This window comes from Moschus berezovskii, chromosome 15, assembly GCF_049115385.1.
Source record: "Moschus berezovskii isolate FMDL1 chromosome 15, NW_MosBer_1.0, whole genome shotgun sequence".
Lineage (NCBI taxonomy): Eukaryota > Metazoa > Chordata > Mammalia > Artiodactyla > Moschidae > Moschus > Moschus berezovskii.
In genome coordinates this window covers 46,515,937-46,525,002 of record NC_142474.1, presented here as the reverse complement: position 1 = coordinate 46,525,002, position 9,066 = coordinate 46,515,937, and positions in this window count along the sequence as shown.

Genomic DNA, 9,066 nt, shown 5'->3' with positions numbered 1-9,066 from the left:
GGACATGACTGAAGTGACTTAGCAGCAGCAGCACCCCTCTCCAGCCCTTGGCAACCAAATATTTGTTTTCTGTCCTCAGAGTTTTGACCTTTCCAGAAAACCATATAAACGGAATCACACAATATGTAGCTTTCTGAGATTGATGTCTTTCACTTGGCATAATTCAGCAGGGGTGGATCCATGATACAGGTTTCTTCAACTTAAGAAACTTAGCAGCTGCTGTTGGTGTTCAGGTACATCCTGTGGACATTCACTGTCCTGGGAGAGTCCCAAACTCCCCTCAAAAGCAGCGAAATGTCCTCAGCCTGAGAGGGTCTCTGGCTACAGGAGTGGGTCAGCCCATGCACAGGGAAGAGAAGAAATGCCGGAAAGGTAACACCAGGAGAGCCCTTGGTCTTGATGGAAGTTGACGGTCGAACGCTGCAGGTCCTCTGCCCGTGGGTGGGGCAGCTCTGAGGAGGTTCCCCCAGTTCCCCAGTGAGGCTGAGCCAGGTTCCCCACAAAGAGCGGCCCCCTCTCTTTAACACCTAGCCCCACTTCCTCCCCCCAACATCCTGCATTTCCAATCCCCTGCCCAGGCTTCCTGTACCTCCCTCTCCACCCCGACACACACACACACACACACACACACTCCGAAATACTCAAATTTAGAGTCTGCTTCCAGAAGAACCGTGTTAAGTCTTAATTTTAACAGAAGAAAAAAGGTGGCACAGAGCTGAAAGAATTGCTGAACTTTACTGAATTTTTTCTTCATCACTAGATATAGTCATTTCTAAGTTCATTTCTTCTGAGTTTAAAGAATAATGTGAGGCAAACAGTAAGAGAGAGGTTAGCATCCTTAGGTTTATTTTAAACTCTGTTTTTCAATACTGGACAGTATAAACTTCCACTGGGTGGGGCGTGGGGGGAGGAAATCAGCACTCTCACTTCTTCCCTCTCATTTTTAAACTGGTTTTATTGTTGCTTTAATTTTTTTTTTTAAATTGTGGTGTAGTTACACATTTTAATTGTGGTGTAGTTTACAATGTGTTAGTTTGTATTGTACAGCAAAGAAAATCAGCTATATGTTTACATGTATCCTCCTTTTTTCGAATTTCCTTTCCCTTAGGTTACCACAGAGCACTGAGCAGAGTTCCCTGTGTAACACAGTAGGCTCTCATTCTATTTTATACATTGTTGTATATCTGTGTCAATCCCCGTCTCCCAGTGCTTTGCACCTCCCTTTCTCCCCTTGGGGTCTGTGTTTGTTCTCTTTGTCTATTTCTGCTTTGCAAATAGGTTCATCTGTACCATTTTCTAGGCTTCACATTTATGTGTTAATATAAGATATTTGTTCTTCTCTTTCTGACTTCACTCTCTGTGACAGTCTCCGGGTCCTTCTAATTTCTCAAGGTTTAGAATGAATACATGTTCCTCCCATAAGCATAACCCTTATAATCATTTAGTCTTAGTTTTATATTTAAGAGCTTATCATCAATCTTTGTTAGTATCATCATTTTAAAAACCATAGCCTTGTCATTCTCAAATTCTTTATTTTGATACATTTCTTTGTTGGTTGAGGTGGACAGAATCAATCCACCTCAATCGGAAAGGGTCACAGTATGCTGTGGGCTTTGCAGGTGGCGCTAGTGGTAAAGAACTCGCCTGCCAATGCAAAAGACATAAGAGACGCGGGTTCGATCCCTGGGTTGGGAAGATCCCCTGGAGGAGGGCATGGCAACCCACTCCAGTATTCTTGCCTGGAAAATTCCATAGACAGAGGAGCCTGGAGGGCTACAGTCCATAGCGTCACAAAGAGTCGGACAGGACTAGCGTCAGGAGAGCTCTGATCGCGGTAGCCACTCTGAGACTCAGGTACATGGGAACTCCCTTTCAACGCCTGCTCCTGTGAGGACCATGGCCATGGAATGGAGATCTGGTGACTCACTCCCTGTATTTCAAAGTCTCTGCCCAAAGTGGTACATTCCACAGATGCTCACATTTCATTGGTCAAAGCAAGTCACATCATCCCTAACTCCAAGGGGCAAGAATTCTTCTGCATTCAGAAGCAGCAGAACTATTTGGTGACAACCAAGGCCACCCTCATTCAATGAAGCTCATTATTGCTTCTCTGGATGCCTCCCGAGTGTTATGTTTCCTAAATTCATAACATGGTTGGGGTCTTTCTATTGGGGTCTGAGTAACTCCTTCTAACTCTGCTTCTCTAGTTCTCCTCAAGGAGAGGCCGAGGAGGATTCCAAGTAAGACGACGGGTTGGTCCAAAGACTTAAACAGCTGCATCTCCTGGGAGCTCAAGTTCTGACCGCCCAGAGTCTGTCCCTGTTGCCGCCTGCACAGCCCACCCTGAGATCAAGTCTCTGCTGAAATAGTCACAGTGTTTAGAAGTCCCCTCCCTGCCCGGGATGGGAGCGGTTGGCTCCAGGGAAGGAAGAGGGAAGAATCTTACCCCTTACTCCCTCCCACTCTACTCTGACACTGATGAAACTCATCCCTTTCACCAGGTTGATGTCCAGGATCCTGTAAAATTACTGGCTTCAGTTCTTCACTTCTCCCGGTATTTCTCTACCCCCATTGTGTGATCTTGCAGCCTCCCTGTTAAAGGAAGAGTAACTCCTAGCCCTCTTGGGAGTTGCTGCTGCTACTGCTGCTAAGTCACTTCAGTCGTGTCCGACTCTGTGCGACCCCATAGACGGCAGCCCACCAGGCTCCCCCGTCCCTGGGATTCTCCAGGCAAGAACACTGGAGTGGGTTGCCGTTTCCTTCTCCAATGCGTGAAAGTGAAAAGTGAAAGTGAAGTCGCTCAGTTGTGTCCGACTCCTAGCAACCCCATGGACTGCAACCTACCAGGCTCCTCCGTCCATGGGATTTTCCAGGCAAGAGTACTGGAGTGGGGTGCCATTGCCTTCTCCTTGGGAGTTATTCTCCCCAAATTTGTAACTCTCCCCCCAAAACTACCATCCAGTGTTTTGTTGTATTTCTTTCCACTCTTTCTTCACTTGAATAGGTGTCCATTTGTTAATAACAAGTTTATTGAAATCTATTTCACCGTCATAAAATTCACTCTTTCAAAATGTACAATTCAGTGGCCTTTGGTATATTCCCAGAGTTGTGCAGCCACCACTAATATTCAATTTCAGAATATATTCATCACCCCCAAAAGGATCTCCCATTAGCAGTTCCATGAGCTGTCACCCCTCCCTGCCCCCCAGCCAGCCCCTGGTAACCACTAATCTACTTTCTGTCTCTATAGATTTGCCTGTTCTGGACATTTCATAAAAATAGTATCATACACTCTGCAGACTTTTGTGACTGGCTTCTTTCAGTGAACACAAGGTATTCAAGGCTCATCATGGTACAGTAAGTGAGTGTGTCCATTTAAAAAATAAATGGAGATCTCATCAAACATCAGGAAACATCTTGCTTCCTTCATTTATACGTTTAAAAATTTTTCCTCATTATTAATCTTTGTTATATAACAATTCATCAGATCTATATGCAATAATGTATTGAATTGTTCCTAGTTTTGGACTTCCAGGGTTTCTGTGAGCAGGTATTCGTGTTTTATTGAATGGGTGAATGATTTATTGGATGAATGAATGGATGGATGAATGAATGGAGGCTTAAACATGAATCTTTGCAGCATTTCCTATTTCTCCTTTAGGAAGATGCTGAGAAAAGGATCTACAGTAGAAAAATGGACATTTTTAAAATTTTTCATTCTTACTGCAACTGCTTTTCTAGAAAGTTCGACCCAATATGCTGAATGAGGCTTTGAGTTTGTCTGACCACATCTCACTCCATGAGTAAAACTGAATTCCTTATTGTGGCCCAGGAGGCCCTGCAGTCTGGCCTGTCCCCTGCCTAATCCCTTCTGTGTCTACCCCCCACCCCCGCCCCAGCCAGGCTGGCCTCCCTGTTGGTCACACCCACTTGCTGGCAGTGGGGCTGGTGGCCTCTGCACATCTGTCCCCTGTGCCTGGAGCCCTTCCCCAGCCCCTCAAGGCTCATTGCTACCCTTCAAGGCTCTGCTTAAGAGACACTTCTGTGCAAGTTTCTCCTGTTCAAAACGTCACCCCCAGCAGCCCCTGTCTCCTTCCCCAGCTTAATTTGCTTTTTCTCCATAGCACTTACCACCATCTAATATACTGCATAATGTGCTTATTTTGTTTATTGTTTCAACCCCCTAAAATGAGCAATTTGGGCCTGGCCCAGTGTCTGGCATGGGGAGGCGTTCAATAAATAAGTGTGGAATTGAGTTGGTGGCCAGCATGGAGGGCCCTCCCTATTAAATCAGGGGCCTTCTCCCCTGGAGGCTCTGTCTTCCATCAGGTCCTAGTCAATGTTCTTTCTTGACTCAGCTCTGGAGCCAACTGGCCCAGCCGCTGCCTTGAGGACTGTGGATTCTGCCCTGTAGTGAAACCTGGAGGAGGCGGCCCCTGACGGACTCGCCCCAGTGACTGGAGAGCACTAAGGCGTGTTACTGGAAGGAGCCCAAACCTTCCCGGGGCCCACACAGAATAGAGCGCACCAGTGACCACACAGCCCCCTGGCCTTGGAGCCGCCTATCAGGGCCTGGTGTCCTCACCAGCCTCCAGACAGCAGCTCCAGCCCAGACACAGATGGAAGCCCCCAGTCTCTGCAGAGCAGGTGGCTTCCTGGTACACACAGCACGGTAAGGGCGGGAGAGGAAGCCCCTCCCCGCAGTAAGCCGGGATTCCCCTCTCGGCCAGACTGGCAAAGCAGCAGGGCATTCCTCAGGGGCCTCCCATTGTGGGCCACTTCCGGCCAGGCTCCCAGGGGCTTCCAGGGCAGCCAGAGGATCAAAATCCAAAATCTACACGGCGATGTTTTTAAAGGACCCACCAGTCAGTGGATGCCTGATGCTCCATCATTTATGGTCTCGGGGTTGGTCCTGAACCAAGGAAGCACATTCAGAAATGGCCCCAATCCCAGAGCCGCCCCCAGGTCACTCTCACCAGCAGCCTGGCCCACCAGGAGGGCCAAGGGCTTCCCTCCTGATCTGCCCCATAAATCCACTGCCCAGCCCCAGGACCCAGCCACTGTGGAGAAGGCCAATTGGTCCTTGCTGGGAACATTTCTGCAATTCGTCCTTCAGAATGACTATTAACCCTCAAGATATACTCTTAAATATTCCCAGTGGGTCAAATCTGCATCTTCTGAAGGTCCATTTGAATTTTGGGGAAAATAAAGTTATTTAGAGCAAAGTCTGGTGAATAGGATGAGTGATTGAGTTGTGGAAACTGATTATTTAGAATTTCCCATTGAAGTGTGTAATATACACACAGAAAGACACACAGATTATAAATAGGCAGCTTGGTGAGTTTTAGGGAATGGAATACAGCCCAGGTGGAGAACAAGTTTCTACTGGCAGCCAGGAGGCCCTTCAAGCCCCTTCAGACAGGTCTACCTTCCACAGGCTATTCTGACTCCTAGCAATAGAAACAGTTTAGCTTGCTCTTGAACTTGACGCAATGGGAGCCTGCAATGTGTATACTTCTGTGCCTGGTTCTTCCCATGTTTGTTTGCAAGATTCATGCACGCTAGTGTAGGCCCAACTCTTTCTTTTTCGTGACTATATACTATTCTGTTACACAACTGGACTAGCTTGTTTATTGACAAATAGTGCTGCAGAGAACATTCTTGTACCTGTCTTTTGGTGGATGTATTCTCATTTGTCTTGGGCATATACCCAGAGCGGAATTGCTGGCTCACAGGGTATATGTGTATTTAGCTTTCCCAGACACTGCGAAACATTTCATTGTGAGACACAGTAACATAAACATTTCTTGAGAGGCTGGGACCTTGGGACGGGCACAATGTACCTCTCATGCTGGCATTTAAGGATCCCTACAAATAATTTCAAACTCCCTCAGTTCAGTTCAGTTCAGTCGCTTAGTCGTGTCCGACTCTTTGCGACCCCATGAACCACAGCACGCCAGGCCTCCCTGTCCATCACCAACTCCCGGAGTTCACTCAGACTCATGTCCATCGAGTCGGTGATGCCATCCAGCCATCTCATTCTCTGCCGGCCCCATCTCCTCCTACCCCCAATCCCTCCCAGCATCAGACTCTTTTCCAGTGAGTCAACTCGTCGCACGAGGTGGCCAAAGTATTGGAGTTTCAGCTTTAGCATCAGTCCTTCCAATGAACACCCAGGACTGATCTCCTCTACAATGGACTGGTTGGATTTCCTTGCAGTCCAAGGGACTCTCAAGAGTCTTCTCCAGCACCACAGTTCAAAAGCATCAATTCTTCAGTGCTCAGCTTTCTTCACAGCCCAACTCTCACATCCATACATGACCACAGGAAAAACCATAGCCTTGACTATATGGACCTTGGTTGGCAAAGTAATGTCTCTGCTTTTTAATATGCTATCTAGGCTGGTCATAACTTTCCTTCCAAGGAGCAAACGTCTTTTAATTTCATGGCTGCAATCAGCATCCGAAGTGGTTTTGGAGCCCAGAAAAATAAAGTCTGACACTGTTTCCACTGTTTCCCCATCTATTTCCCATGAAGTGATGGGACCAGATGCCATGATCTTTGTTTTCAAGATTCCAGAGCACCCATCCAGGGAAGTCTTCATATAAAGTTTTAGCTTTTTGTTCATCGTGGATTTTTTACGTCACTTTCGAATTTTTAAAAAATCATGTTAAAATGTTATTTATCCAGACTCCTGAGGTTCTAGGTACCCCTTCAAAGTGGAGCTCAAGGCAAGTGCCTCCCTGCTTCTCGTGGCTGCAGCCCTGGCCTTGTCTGCTTGTCAAGGTCCCTCTCAGCAAACAGCCTGGCGATGAGGTGGTGTCCCCCACCAAGTGACGCTGAGTGAGAGGAGAGGAGGGGTTCCATCATGTGGCCCAGAGAAGAACTCCACAGTCCCTTCCCTCTCCCCAACTCCTTGAGGCCTGCTGGGCTGGGAGGCCGGCTCTTGAAGAAGCGTGGCCCTGGGCAGGTGGCCGGAAGTTCCCAGCTCACCCCTTCACCCCCCGAGGCTGCTCTCCTCCTGCCAAGCCTCTTGCCACCTTTGAATTCCGCCCAGGGACCCCATTCATCTCACTTCCCTGGAGTCATTCTGAGTTGAGTCCTGTGAATCTTCCAAATTGAAGGCACATTTCACAACAGTTTGGTAGAAAAACACAATCACCACCCATTTGAAGCTATAAATTTTTCCCCAGAGCTGTTCGGTTTCACTTCACTGTCCCCAGGTTCCAGGTTTCATTCCTTTTTTCTCTATGCTGCTTTTCTCTGTCTCTCCCCACCCAACCCCTGCCGCTGCCCAGGGCTCAGTTGGGAGGGGCTCTGGCAGTTTCTGTGGAGGTCAAGGTGTCAAGGGAGGCAACAGCTTTCTTTAAAATGAAAATGAGGCTATTTCCCAGCCAAGTAGGGCAGCTTGCACCCCGACGACTGAATGCCTCAGAAAACCATCTACTGCCGCTCCTCTAAGTAAACAAGCCCTGTTCTATGAATTTGTGGAGGCTGACCTACTCCTTCACCCCTCACCCTACGGCCCCACAGACCCCTCCCAGATGCACGCTGAAGGGCAAAGCATGAATCACAGCCCCCACACTGGAAATCACCCAGATGTCCCTCAGTGGTAAAACGGTATGTTTTGTTGCTTGTGTCCAGCTGTGTGCAACCCCCTGGACTGTAGCCCACCAGGCTCCTCTGTCCATGGGATTCTCCAAGGCAAGAATACTGGAGTGGGTTGCCATTTCCTTCTCCAGGTAAAATGGTAAAATGGTTTTTTTTTAAAAAAGGCAAAAATAAATAATCATCAATAATAACCGTAACAAATAAAAAGAAGTAACAGCTCAGTCATGTCCGACTCTTTTCAACTCCATGGACTGGCCAGGCTCCTCTGTCCATGGGATTCTCCAGCCAAGTATATAAATGGATGAATAAATGCCATCCAGTGGAATATCCTACAGCAGTGGGAATGAACAACTGTGACTATATACACAGAACATCACGCTGAATAAAAGAAGCCAGACATGGAGCATGTGCTGGGTGATTCCGTGCCTGTGGGCACTGCCATCTGCCAATAGGGGCTGCCTTGCGGGGACAGGCTGCAGGCGGTGCTGGGTTCTGGGGCAGGTGTGGTCGTGGCTCTTGAGTTGGGCTGCTCTGTTTGTGAAAATGCATCAAACTGTACATTTAAACACCTGTGCACGTTTCTATGTATCTGTTACATTTAAATGAATCAGGAGCAACAGGCAGCTGTCTCCCCTCCCGGCTGTCCTCTTGGATCTGATGAGCAGTGAGGTGGCGTGGGAATAGAGAGGTGTACCTAGGCTCCTGAACTACCCCCAGGAGAAGGGAGAGCCCTCAAAGCTGCCCCGACCTGCCCCATCCCAGAGTGGCTCAACAGGGATGGTCATCTGGATCAGGACTCCCTTCTTGTCCCCAGGACTCCAGTCCAGTCCAGTGGATGCCAGGAGCAGGGAGGTGGGCCCACTTCCCCAAGGAGGAGAACCTGAGCCCTCTGAGGCAGAGCTGAGACAGGATCGCTGTCACTTGCCTGCAGGGCTGTGACAAGGACAATGGTACCCTTCAACCGTGTCAGCTCAGCCCCCCGTGAATACACAGCCCCTCCAGAGGCCGGCAGGTCAGGGGGCAGCTCATGGGATACAGTCATCACGTGTGTCTTGAGAATCTCTTATTGGCCAGACACTCTGCGGGGTGCTGGCAGTCCACCCCTGTCTGTGGCTCACTGACAGATGAAGATCAAATGCAAAAATAAACAAGGCAATCGATTCAACAGGAAAGTGGACAGCAGACCCACCCCTAATATCTACCAGCTCCAGACAAGAGCTCGCGTGAAAGCCACCAGCCTAGAGGCATAGGCAACCTGGACTCAGCTACCTGGCACTTTTGGGCAACCACTGATGGTCACTGGATCCATGCCTCCCAGCATGGAGTATGGGGCATGGCAAGCCTCCCCTACCCCTAAAAAAATCTGGAAACCCAGCCACATGTGTGCTTCCCATAGAGACCAGTCAAAATCGGCCGATATCTGTTCAGCAAGGCTAATTGGCAATGAGGCACTTT